At 43.7% G+C, this 13,054-nt stretch overlaps 1 protein-coding gene across 2 annotated transcripts in view; it reads left to right on the forward strand.

The window, feature by feature from the left end:
• The first annotated feature begins 2,329 nt into the window (after nt 1–2,329).
• TNRC6B (trinucleotide repeat containing adaptor 6B) overlaps nt 2,330–13,054 on the forward strand; it is a 225,856-nt gene continuing 215,131 nt past the window's right edge. For both annotated transcript variants that reach the window (XM_072973566.1, XM_015241646.3), the window contains exon 1: nt 2,330–2,524. The gene's annotated coding sequence lies outside the window, so the exon portion shown is untranslated. The remainder of the gene's footprint in view (nt 2,525–13,054) is intronic.

Below are 13,054 nucleotides of genomic sequence, written 5' to 3' on the forward strand. Positions count from 1 at the left end.
CACCCACACTAAACCGTGGTCGCTGAAGGCAGAGGTGTTTTAGTCATCTATGCAGCCCTTGTACCTTAGGAAAGTGCTGACAAGCTCAATAAACATTTACTGAATAGTTGTTTATTGGAGGACCTTTTATAATCAGAGCAATTTAAGAGATACAAAGAAGCAAAAGAAACCATTTGTTTTCAAGGAACTTAAAACTGAGTTGGGGAGACAGATGTGTCCAGCAATTAACTAAAACCAAGCACTAGTTTAAGGGTTAAAATAGAGTTACAAACAACCAACTATGAAGATAAGGAAGGTTTTGGACCCTTGAGATTTCTCATTCGTTTTGTTTCCTAGTTCAGAATCCCCATATTGGAATGCTGCTATGGGGTATGTGCACCTGGTTACAAGGATTCAGCTTCTTAGGATCTTTCACAGAATTTGATTCATGACTTTTCTTTTGTCTTTCTGCTGGCAGTTGCCCTAGGAGTACCTGCCATTTAGTCTTAATTGGTGTCTGTGAAATACTTGTCCTCCTCTGCTGAAAGGCTATAAGTGTTGAGCATTATTACTGTTACAGTGGTTGCTTTATTATTAAAGCATTGCCAGTGAGGTTACACAACAGCTTGGATCAAGAGGCGAAACAAGGGTGGTGATCCCACTGAAGGTACAGGGGATGGGGATTTGGGATGGTAAAATGTTAATTATCTGAGATGAAATGCGGGCTAGAGTCCAGCACTGTGCTCCTAGAGATCATTTCAGTCCCAGAGGTTGGAGCTGGCTCTCTAGCAGTGGGCCCTAAACACCCTGTCCTCCCCTGGCTGGAATGTTGGATTCACTTCGCTGAAAGCTGCCACAGAGAAAGAATCCAATGGCCACAAGCCAGGAACACACGTTCTGCACAGCATCAGGGGCTACTCTGGAAGCTTTCCAAGTGCTGAAGGGCTGTTCTATTTGCATGCAGTAAATTATTTATTTCTAAAGCGATTTTTTTTTTCTTTATCTCTCTTAAGACTTTTTCTCGTTTCCGGACCTTTGAGGGCTCTCTTCAAAAAGTGAGCTGGGGATGGATGGAGGAGGGTGATGGGGAGGCAGGCTTCAAACAGAAAGCTGGTAAAAGTGTCCATTTACTTATAAGGCTGAGAAAATGAACATAGAGGTAGATGGGCTTCTGGTCAGGAAACATGACTGTTTACTTTAGAGTGGGTAGTTATGGGTGCTGGAGAGGAGGATGCGGTGGAGGCAGTGACAACCTATCCATAGCTTTAGTCCCCAACAATGTCACCTCCAAAACCGATGGAGGAACTAGGTTCTGAATGAAACGTTTTTGAGGTGTTGGGTTGGCTGATGGGTACAATTCTAGGCTAAGGGAGAGGCACTAAAGTACAGCAAGAAGAGCGAAGGCTGGAGTCAGACAGACCTGGGACCAAATGCCCGTCTATCAACTACTTTCTATTTAGGTGACCTTGGGCAAATTTCCTAACCTCTCTGGGACCTTAATTCCCTATCTGTAAAATCCAGAGAATGTAAAACTCACGGGTTTAACCAGATAGTCCCTGTAAAGAGCTCTGCACAGGAGCTGGCACAAAGGAGGCTTGCAATGAAAGGTAGCCGTTACTACCGTCAACTACAGGCCGAAAGACCAGATCCGACCCAAACTCCCTAGCAAACAATTAACCCTAGCACAGCGAATCCAGATCTAACTGACGCGTCTATTTGCCCAATAAGGTACCAGGAAAGAACTCAGTGGAGACAAACCAATGGCATTAGCCCTTATTGTTGGACGAGCTTTCTTGCCGTTCCTCCAATAGTTTGAAGATTTGACTAGGGAGTGACATCCTGACAGCCCAATGACGCACAACCAGCCCACACTCAGCACTTCGGAGGGGATAAATCAAGGAGCTGGGACGTATAGATTCCGTTATTAGGCAGTACTGGATGGAGAGAGGAGCTTAGGGGAAACAGCGCGAGAGCGAGGCACTAATGAGCTAAAAAAAGAAAAAAGATGATGGTTGCGCCAAACGAGCTCGGCCGCCATCATGCTCTAGTTTCCCCTTCGCCTCTCCCGGTCCGCGACCGAGGAAGCGGCCTCTGGGACGCTGAGGGGGTGTGTCCCCGAATGATTGGCGCAGGCAGCTCAGCCAATGCTAGTTCGTCAAACGGGACGCACTTAACCAATGAGGGGCGACGGCAGCGGCGAGGAATTGGAGGGGCGGAACAGCAGCTTGACGGCCACAAAAGCCAGCCAGTGAGAGCCGGCAGCATCCTCCCCGCGGCCAATGGAGTGGGGCCCTGGGCGGGCCCCCGAGTGTTTGTGTTGTGGTTTTGGGGGAGGGAGGCGGAGGGGAAAGTTTGTTTATTTTGTTTTTAGTTTCTGGGGTCCCCGTGTTTCTCTGAGGTGAAGCGGGAGGGAGTGACCCCCCGGCGCCCCTCAGTCTCTCTACTACGTCGCCTCCATAGCCTGCGGAGAAGCGGGGACCGCGCGCATCGCAGCGCATCGCCTCTCAGCGGAACGCCGCGCACTCGGAGCCGGCACGGCTCGGCGGTGAGTGAGGACCGACGGCCACTGCCGCCCTTCCCCTCCCCCGCTCACCGCCCTGTGGGAGCTGGGCGGCGGGGTGGGCGAGGACGCCCGCGGGAGCGCGCGACGCGGGCCGGCCTGTCAAGCTGAGGCGCAGCGTGTGCGTGTCCTCGCGAGTGAGCGCGCGCGGCGGGGAGAGGGCCGGGAGGGGCGTGAGCGCGCGCGGGGCTGGCGGGGGCGGCGGCTTCGGGCGCGCGCTCCGTGGGGTTGGCGTCTGGTGGGTTTGACCCTGGGGCGAGGAGGGACGCGGGCGACGTCCGCGCGCGGGGAAGGGGGCGCCCCGACTGGCAGGGCCAAGGCGGGCCGGGCGGGCGCGCGCGGCTCCGGGCGTCACGCGCCGGCAGGTGTGAGCTGGGGGAGGGCTTCCGGGTGGGCTGGTCGAGTTCGCTTCCCGTCGCCGGGGGACCTCGGGGCAGGGAGGGGTCCTGTCGCGGCAGGGAGCCGAGGCCCGCGGAGGCGCGTCGGGGCCCCTGCCCGGCGGTGGCAGAGGGAGGCTCAGGCCTCGGAGCCTCCTGGTCCCCACCTGTGTGCAGGACCTGCCTGACGGAGTGAATGCGTTCCCCTGCTCAACCCAGGCCGGGAGCTCCCCACCCCACGCCTCACCCCAGAGCCCTGCGTGTGTCGCCACCTTTTGAGATTCACTTTCCACGAGGAAAGGAGGGGCAAGGGGAATATCAGCGGACGACTAGCCCAAAGTGTCTTCTGCCGTCCCCTGGACCTGCGCCCTTTGGTTTCAAACTAGCTGGTTTGCCACAGTGGGCTTAAATACACTGTAGTGGCTAAAGACACCCTATAAATCTCGCCTCTTGTCGGGCGCCTTAAGGACCATCAGTTCTTTGAGGATAGAGTCTTTTACAGGCTCCTTGCTTTCCGATGTATCTATTTGGCTGTTTTATTACTTTTTAGCGTCTATGCTAGAGATTGAGCGAAGGATAAGGTGAATTTCAGTTTTGTTTTGTTTTTTTGTGAAACACTATAAGCAAAATTATACAACTAAATTGGCCAGAGATGTTTCTTCACAGTGAATAAAACGTCATTAATTGCTGCCATCCCCTCCCACCCCCTGGCAGCAGTTAGGCAAACAGAAATGAGATGTATAGGAATCTTACATCTTACCATTTTGTCGAAGTGTAACAATAGAGACTTTCCTTCCTAGTTGTGGGGGATTTCAGTAGGATGATAGTTTACTGTTGCTTTGGAGGAGCATCTTGGCTTTGAAACTGTTTATTCTTTTGGTAGTGTTATGTAAATACCTCTTAAAAAGCAGAACTTTTAGCATGTTGGCACCTCTGCAGTGTGCAGTATCACTGTAGCTAGATAGTGGGGGAGATGTGAATGTCGTAGGTCCGTATAGTAAGGCAAGTATCCAGAACACAAACTGGCTTGTTCCACTTGGGACGCTTGGGTGGTAATAACGATACCTTTATAGTTTTTTAGTTCTTGACGATTTTTAAGTGCTTGTCGTAAACATCATTATTTGAGCAGAATAATTTCTGATAGGACTTAAGGAGAAGAAATTCCCTAGCTGATTTTATACGTAGCACATAAATATCATGCCCTTGGTATGGGAAGTAATTTTTTTCTCATTCAAATGGAAGCACTTAAAAATGTTTTAAATCAGAACAATACCATTTGTTCGAATGGTGGTAATAATGTTAGCTGACCTTTTTTATGTGCTTGGCATATGCCAACCTATTTATATTTTTTACCTAATCCTTACCTCGGGCCTGTGGGGTAGGTATCATTATTATTTTATGAATTAGAAAAAGAGCCTCCAAGAGCCCCACAGCTAGGAAGTTCGAGGGTACAGGTTTAAAGTTTCTGGTTTCAAAGCCTGTGCTTGTTCCATTTTGTCCCCTAAATTATCCAGAGGAAGAAATACAGAAAAGTAGAGAGGAATGGAAAAGGGAAATGCCACTGATGATTAGGTTGCCCATACCTAACTGAAGAATTTAATTAAACTCATTCTTAGTTTCTAGAAATTAAAAACATTTTTACCATTGTTACATCTAAGCTTTGTTTTAATTTCCTCTCTATTTAATTTTCATGAAGATAAATCAAAATGCATTTAACCCAGAGGTCAAGGCTTTCAGAGCCCTTTGTGTGGATCTCCACTGCGGTACTTTGCTACTGTGATTAATCCAGGGACCAGGCGTTACTCACTTTTGTATCCAGCAGCGTGTTTGGCATATAGTAGGAGCACAGTAAATATCAGTTGACTAAGGAGCAGAATTAAAAATGTAATGACTTTGGGTTCGTTTTAGCAGTTTTAACGGGACAAAAAGAAAATGAATAGCTCATGTGCAAAAGGCATGATCTCAAGACTACTTAAATGGAGTAATTTATAGTCTTGGAAGTTTGGCTCTGCTAGTTAGCTAAATCTCCCAATTCTCCTTATTTGTTTGAGCTCCTGTGTGGTTCTGTTCTTCATTCACCTCCAAAGTTCTAACAGAGGAGGCTATACTGACTGTTTCCCTTCACTACGTAGTTACTCTTTGAACCTTTGCAGCCTGTCTTCCAACCTCACCAACACACACTGAGGCTTTTTCCAAGGTTGCCAATTACCTAATGGTTAATTTCCCAGATATACTTTCAGGCTTTATCCTGTTCTGTTTGGTCTCCCTGTAGCTGTCAGCTCTTTTGACCACTCCCATCCCTTAAAATTTCTATAATTTTTAAAATGACATATAGTAATATTGACTTACAGTGTGTGTAGTTTTCTGTGAATGTTAACCCATGTGACCACCACCACAATCAGAGTACAGAACAGTTCCATCACCCTCAAAAGTTTCCCCCATACTTTATCCCTTTTGATAGCCCTTTTTCCTGACTTCTGTCCCAGAGAGAAACAAACACTAAGGATCAGACTCAGGCTCCTTTTGTTGCCCCCCCCTCCTTGAAAATGTTATCTACTTTTGGGACTTTATCTATCTTCTAACCTGAGTGTCCATGGCTGATCTCTCTTCTGTTCTCTAAATCAACATCCATATTTACCCACTGGAATTCTTCCCTGGTCCTTCATGCTCAGTATGTTTAAAGTTGTGCCTCACTTTGCCTCTCAGCTAATGCCTCCCAAGCCAGCTCTCCATCCAATTTTTCTGTATTTTTCGGTGGTGCCATCCTTCTTCCAACCTTGCAACCCTGGAACACTTGGAGGGCCTTATATTACACTCTGTTATCCCAGATCTGGTATCCTGCTACTCAGCTCCAAATACTGGCTCCTGCCTCTTGGCTGCCAAGCCGGCTTCTATTCAGTAGGCTGAGTGGAGCACAGGTAGTTGGACCACTTCCCTGGTCAAAACCCCTCATGGCTTCCCACTGCACTTAGACCCGTTTGGGATTTTATTTTTCATTCTGTGAGGCTTTGCAAGATTTAACCTCTGCCTGCCTCTCCAGCCTTCTCTCACCTTTTTATGGCTCACCCCCCCACCCCTTCCCGACGTTCATACTGCACAGTCTTCCTTTCAGTTCTGTGAACTACCCAAGCCTTTTCCAGCCTTAAGGTTTTTGACCATACCACTCTCCTGGTGTGGGCTGTTCTTCCCCCGTAGTCTTCACTCACCTGACTTTAGGGTTCCAATTAAATTGTCACTTCTTCAGAGGGGCTTTCCTTTATGACCTCGTCCACTACTTCCATCCACCCTCAGTTAGGCCTCTCAGAGCTCCTGTTCTTTTTTCAGAGCTTTCACCACAATTTGTGATTCAGAACCGTGTCTTTTTTGCTTCCCAAATGTCCAAAGCCGAGCCAAGTAAGAGGCATACAGTAAACTCTGGGTGAGTATTTGTTGGCTGTTTGTGAGTCTAGGCTTTTGCTTTTATAATTTATTGCTATTTTGTAGTTTCTGGTGGCCTTGCTTTCTACCTTCTACCTTCTCTGGGACTTGATTCCACTGGTGGAGGTCTTTCCACATGGAGATCGATCTGAAATTGCTAAGGAGGACACGGATCCGGTCTTGATCCTCTGCCTGGAGCCCTTACCAGCGAGCCAGGTCTAACCTGGACCTAAACCGTGGCTGGCCTTGCCAGTCCGCTGAGCAGTGCACCTTAGTTATCTGGGCTCACGTCAGTGCTTGCAGCTGTTACTCTTCCCTCACCTCACCCTGGCTCTTGATTTCCTCCTCCTCTCTCCACCCAGCCTGGGACTTCCAAAGACCTTGTATACTTTCCAGCTGAGCCTGCTCACCCTTTGACATTTGCCAGCCTTTTGACATTGACTAGTGCCTCTGGTATCTTGACCCTACAGATTGCCCCCACACTGGTCTTCCTGAAACAGTGCTTTGTTTATGTTTCCTGCCCCCTCCCCAAATGTACCACAAGCGCTTAAGTTTGAAAACCTTCAGTTGTGTTTCATTGCCTCGAGGGATTAAACTCTAGCTTGTTATTTAAAGCTCTCTGGACTAGCACTGTGCAGCAGAAAGAGAATGCAAGCCACAGATGTGAGCCACATATGTAATTTAAAATTTTCTAGTAACCACATTAAAAAGGTAGAAAGGGTGAAATTGATTTTCATAACACTTTAATTACTTCAGTATATCCAAAATATTATGTAAACATGTAATCGGTAAAAAAAAAAATTGACACGCTTGACATTTTTTTCATGTGAAACTCTGAAACCTAGAATGTATTTTTTACTTAATACGTGTCAATTCAGACTAAGCACATTTCCAGTGCTCAGTAGCTCCATGTGGCTAGTGGCTACCACGTGGGGCAGCACAGCTCTAAAACCGTGTCCTCAGTATTGTTGGAGTGTTATACCTGGGTAATTAACCACCACTGGCCTTTTGGTAACTCTGTTCCCCTTCCCTAGTACCAGCTCCTTATCCAAATATGCTAACCTACCTTGCTGAGACACCTAAGACCATCCCTAAACTTCAGTTCTTACTATCTCCTCTGAGTCACTTTAACATTAATTTTTGTATGTCATTGTTTTTCCATATAGCAATTACTTATAATATTTATCAGTTTGTATTATAATTAGCGGTAATGTTAAAGTATTTAACAACTGATCAGGCATGGGAATAGGTGCCTGATGAATTAGAACCGATGACAACTGAACCTGTGTTCTCATCTCTGTGTGTGCTGAATTACAACTCTGATTGTCCTGGGTTGTGTATTGTTGGCTTCCTCTGTAAGACTGAGTTCCCTGAAGGCAGGCTTTTGTCTTACTCATGTTTGCATCCCTAATATAGCTCCTTACCTGGCCTGTAGTAGACAATCTGAAAATACTTTAAATCAATGAACAAATGCTACCTTGTATTTTGTTTTATTTTTTATGTGCTATGTTTTATCTTTTCAACTGGATACTAAAATATAAGTCCTTTGAGGACAGAGGTCATGAATTATGAAGGAATAGATGGCAGTTTCTTGTTTCTTGGTTGTCTTCATAGGAGAATTTCTTCTGAATGAAGATTTGCTTTTAAAAAATAACTATGTTTAAATATTGTTATGTGTTTTCAGACTGAGTCAAAAATGAGGTTTGACTTTAATGAAACTTATTTTCTTTTGTGGTTTGTAAGGTGGCTCTGAAAGCAGCTTCAAAAGAAGAGCCCCTTGGAATTAATGCATACTTTTCCAGAGTTAGGGGCATGTTTGGTTACTGGAAGGGCAGTGAGCTAGAAGTTGAAAATCCTGTGTTCGTTTGTATTGCAGGCCTATGCTTGAGTATGATGTACTATGTTCCAAGCACAGGAATGATTAAGAATTCAAAACCTAGTAGTATAAAAAAAATGAAGTTTTAACACGGAGATGAAATTATGAATTCTTCCTTGGAAAACTTAATTCCTGTCTGCACCCTTGTACTTTACTCACTTCTATCATGGACACTACACTGTAGAGTGTTTCTAGATCTGTCTCTCCCACCAGATAGTGAGTTTCTTAAGAGCAAGGTTGTGGCATTCATCTCTGCATCCCCAAGCACACACTGCACTGCGCCTACCTTATTGTAGGCACTCAAATGTTTGTTGAATGAATATCCTCAAAAAAATTACTTAGTTTTGCAGAACCTCAGTTTTTTTCTTTTGTAAGTGAGGAATCCTCTTCCTCAGAGAATTGTTGAAACTGCAGCAGGAATAATCATTTAAAACTATAATTCTGTTCTGTATGTATGTTATACCTCAAATATAAAACATTTACCTAAAACACAAGTGTAATTCTAATTACATTTCTCCCCTACTTAAAACTGGTAATGAGTCCCCCAGACCCTGTAATCCACTCTCTAGAATACAAAATCATGAGAATAAGTCCCTTATCTGTCTTGTTCACTGAATGCCCAGTGAAGACCCTGCCTCATTCCCTGCCGCTCTCCCCTTTGCTGCCTAAACTCTTGCCACACGGACCCACTTCTGGTTCCTGAAATGCATATTCCTCCCCACTCAAGGTTTTTCTTCCCTGCATTTGCTGTTCTCGTGGTCTGGAAGCCTCCACCCCAACCCTAGTTGATGCCTCTTTAATCCTCAGAGTCCATTTTATGTGTCACTTTTTTAGTGATTTACTAATCCCCTCACTCCAGATTAGGAGATGTGTTCCCTTTAACACTCAGTTGTAATTAAATAATCGTTTCATCCATATATTGTTACCCTGCTAGAACATAGCTACATGAATGAAAATACCTTGTCTGTTTTGTTCACATTTGTATCAGCAGCATCTAGTGCTGTAAATTGCACAAAGTCCCCAATGAATATTTTTCAAATAAAGTCAGGAAACAGAAGTAAAAATAGAATTTTTAAAAAAGTCATTCTAATGTTTTAAATAAAGTAAATATATGGAGGCAGGGAGGGGCTTTCCGTTTTAAATTGTCTCCAGGTTCTACTTTTTTCTTAATTTTTACTTGTAATAGGTAAACATTTTAATATTACAGAAAGAATATTATAATTAAATTTTTTAATTTTTCTGAAAATTTTATCTGGTCATTGTAGAGTTTAATGAGTATCTTTTAATCCTTATTAGTAGAAATGATCAGAATGGTTATTCTTTTAAACACTTTTTTATGTGGTAGGAACTCACATAACTGCAATTTCACTGAACGTTTGAGTGCATCCCATGTGCTGAATGCTATGTTACCAGATAGGACTACAAAGATGGGATGAGAAGAGATCTTTGCTCCCAAGGAGTGCACAGCTAGGTAGGCGAGGCAGACACGAACACAGATGAGTGCCATTTGGTGCAGTAAGTGCTACAGTAGACACACACGGGAGGGGGCAGGGGTGAAAAGGAAAGTCATCAACACAACTGGAGGTCAGGAAAGCCTTTCCAGGGAAGGTGACACGCCCACTGAGTCACAGAGGAAGAGGGCATTTCAGGCAGAGGGAACAGCCTGTGTCCGCAGAGGCACGAAGGGGCGTATTTAGTATGTGGAGAAGATGACTAGCACAGTGGCATGCTTATAAAGCTGGTGTTGGGGTACAGGGCCAGCAGCTGACTTACTGGCTAACTGCGATGTGTCAAGACTCAGACTCTTAGATTACACTGCATTTTAAACCTGGAAATAACCTTAGAAATAATCTGATTCCTTATATTTGAATTCATAAAGGCATTTCAGGTACCATTCAGAGAAGATAGTCATAAATCAGCATGGTGCTTGTCATTTCTAATTAATATACTTGCTTGAGTATAGTGCCTAAAACCATGCAGATGATTTCAGGTGGAGTTAGAAAGTGGTGACTCATTTAAGCTTATCTAGGAGCAGAGAGTAAAGGAAATGACCTCCAGATTGCCTGAGGCTGATCCACCTCATAGGGCCAGATACTGAACCAGTGAAAGGGGTGAAATCAGAAAGGATTACCCAGAAGGACCTCCAGGTACTTGTACTGGGAAAGATGATTTCTACAGCTTGAAATTTTAGTTTTACTTACCTCTAAATCTCCAAAGGGTTCACAGTACTAGCATTAGCTTAATTTGATTCTCAGCTAAAAGTGAAGAAAGATTTATTGAATGGAAATTTAGCCTGTTGTCTTTCATTTTGACCCCTCTTTAGTTTAACAGCTCTTTGATTTCATGTCTCTTTCCATCCCTTTTTCTCAGCCCTGTTATTCTTAAGTAGTGCCTCCTTTTCCCCTGTTCACCCCAACTCTTGCCATCTTTCATTCTGTTGTTGTTTTCAAGTACAGTTGTGGAATGTCTGCACTTTATTGACTAACCAGTTTCTCAGCTTTTCATATTCAGAGCTTGATATTTTTGAGAATGAGAAGTGATTAAGCTCTGGCAGTGCTGATCACACTCAGAAGATGATAATTGACCTATTGGAATGTCAATTGCTACAAATTCCTGTGTGTTTCTATTGACCTACATTACAAGGGGCTAAGGAGATAATGGATGGTAGGGAGAATGACAGCAGTGAGTATAGTTTATTTCAAGATGTTTGGAAAAGAAAGGAAGGAGAAAATATAAGAGGGCAAGGTTGAGAAGTCACCAGCATCTTAAAGTAAGATAGAAAATCTATTTAAAGGTGTATAAAGGACCCAGGAGGGAAAGAAAAATTGAAGCTGCTTAAATGGAGAATGTAGCTGGTAATTGATGGGGCCGGGCCACCAGATTCTTCCCAAGGGAATAGGTGGAGTGATAATTGTTAGAAGTTCCTTGTAGTTCCTCTGCTAAAGAAGAGGAATTCAGGAGTTCTCTCTTGGATACCTGGAGCCCAAAGCAGGTTTATACTACTTTGTTTTTTTTCTACATCACTCAGCAAAGTGGTTTAGGTATAAACAGTCTAAGAGATCAATCCTCAGTATTGAAAGAAGATACTGATTATAACTTTAAACTTGGTCCACTTACCAGGTCATACTATCTGTGATTTATGACAAATGAACATGTTTATTAATCCTGTATCTTGTGAATAGTACAGTTACATTGTATTCTTTCCCTAAAAGTGTGAATTTATTACATGTATACATTTAAAATGTACTGCAGTTTTTATAATGCCTTCTTGGCATGTTTTTACCTTAAAAACATTACTAAGAACCTCAAAAAGTGGAAAGGCCCAGGTCACTATATCAAGAGAAATGTCTTGAGCATCTCCTGAGTTCTGATGTGGTGGAAGGAGATACAAAATAAAAGATGAAACCAAGGTCCTCCTAGGAGCTAGATGTTTTTCCTGCTGTGAAAATTTTGCTGACGGTGCATCAAGCTTAGTAATATCCTTTTCATGAGGAGATATTTTACCCAGATGTATATCTCTTTGGGACTTCTAAATATAGAACTCTCCACTTAGATGTATCATGGACAACAGATTTTAAAATAAATCTTTCACCAACTACTTTTTTTTTTGTCAACCATCTTTTCTCTATAAAAGTTTCATATTTTTATACCAAAGTGTTTTAGATTTATCATTTTTTGTTTTGCAGTTGGCTCTATCCCCTTAAACAAAAGGGCACACTAATTATTGATTCTCACTTAAACCACGCAGGTGGGTCTGTGGATTGGCATAAAGAGAGGAGGTTTGTTTCTGCCCCCACATTCCCAATATGTGGCTGAGACACAGGCCTGTGGGTGGGGGAGTTGGAGGGGGGTGGAGGATGTTACTTTTAAAGCACCAAGAGAATTAGTGAAAAGGCTCTTTGTGGAAATAACAAAAACAAAACAAAAGAATGAAAATGCAGAAGACATCACATTTCAAGCCAGTAAGGGCTGGTTTGAAAACTTTAAAAAGGGGACCCTGTGCTCCACACACAGCTTGTGAGGTGGCCTCAGCACATTGTGACACCACCCCACGCTTCCCGAACCTGCCAGAGCCAGGGCTCCACACTGATGCAGCGTGTTTGCTTTTGAAACAAATGCTCCCTAGACTTGTATTTACTGCACTTAAAAATGGGTATTTAATGTCATATTCTCTTGCTTTCCTTTAATCTCCTATTTTTCAGACCTTGGGTTTATTATCATGCGGGGCACCTTTCAATAAGGTAACTCTGGAAGCTGAAGACAAGGCCTCTGCTTCACCTCCCTTAATGATTTGTTCATTCTGTTGGGTCCCATCATTGGGAACCATCCTCCCAATACCTGAATCTTGAAATCCTGAAACACTGAATCTTGAAACGTTGTCATGTCTTTTAACTCTTTTGTATGTGGCTTTGGACTTCAGGCCTCTCTTTCTGTTTCTGGCCGACATCCTGCTTCTAAGTCATCCTCAGGCTAGATTATTAAAATAGCTTCCTGTCGGTGCTCCTGTTCCACTTTCTCCCCAGAATACATTTCCTACGTACTATTTTCTTTTCCCTTCTTGATCAACCTTTCTTACTCTGTGAAATCCAAACCCCCATCTCCGAGCCAGGTCTCCTAATGCTTCCCTCAGTCAACTATCAGTCATCCCCTCGCTTTGAGTCTTTGTTTGCTACCATCCAGTCTTTTCTCTGTATTCCATGTGATTTTCTCCCCATTTGTCCCCATATTTTATTTTAATTTTTTAATTTGTTTTTACTTTTGAGGGGAGGTAATAAAGTTTATTTATTCATTTACTTTTTTTTTTTTTTGAGGAGATTCTGGGGATTGGAACCCAGGACCTCGTTC

This window comes from Vicugna pacos, chromosome 12 (genome assembly GCF_048564905.1).
Source record: "Vicugna pacos chromosome 12, VicPac4, whole genome shotgun sequence".
Lineage (NCBI taxonomy): Eukaryota > Metazoa > Chordata > Mammalia > Artiodactyla > Camelidae > Vicugna > Vicugna pacos.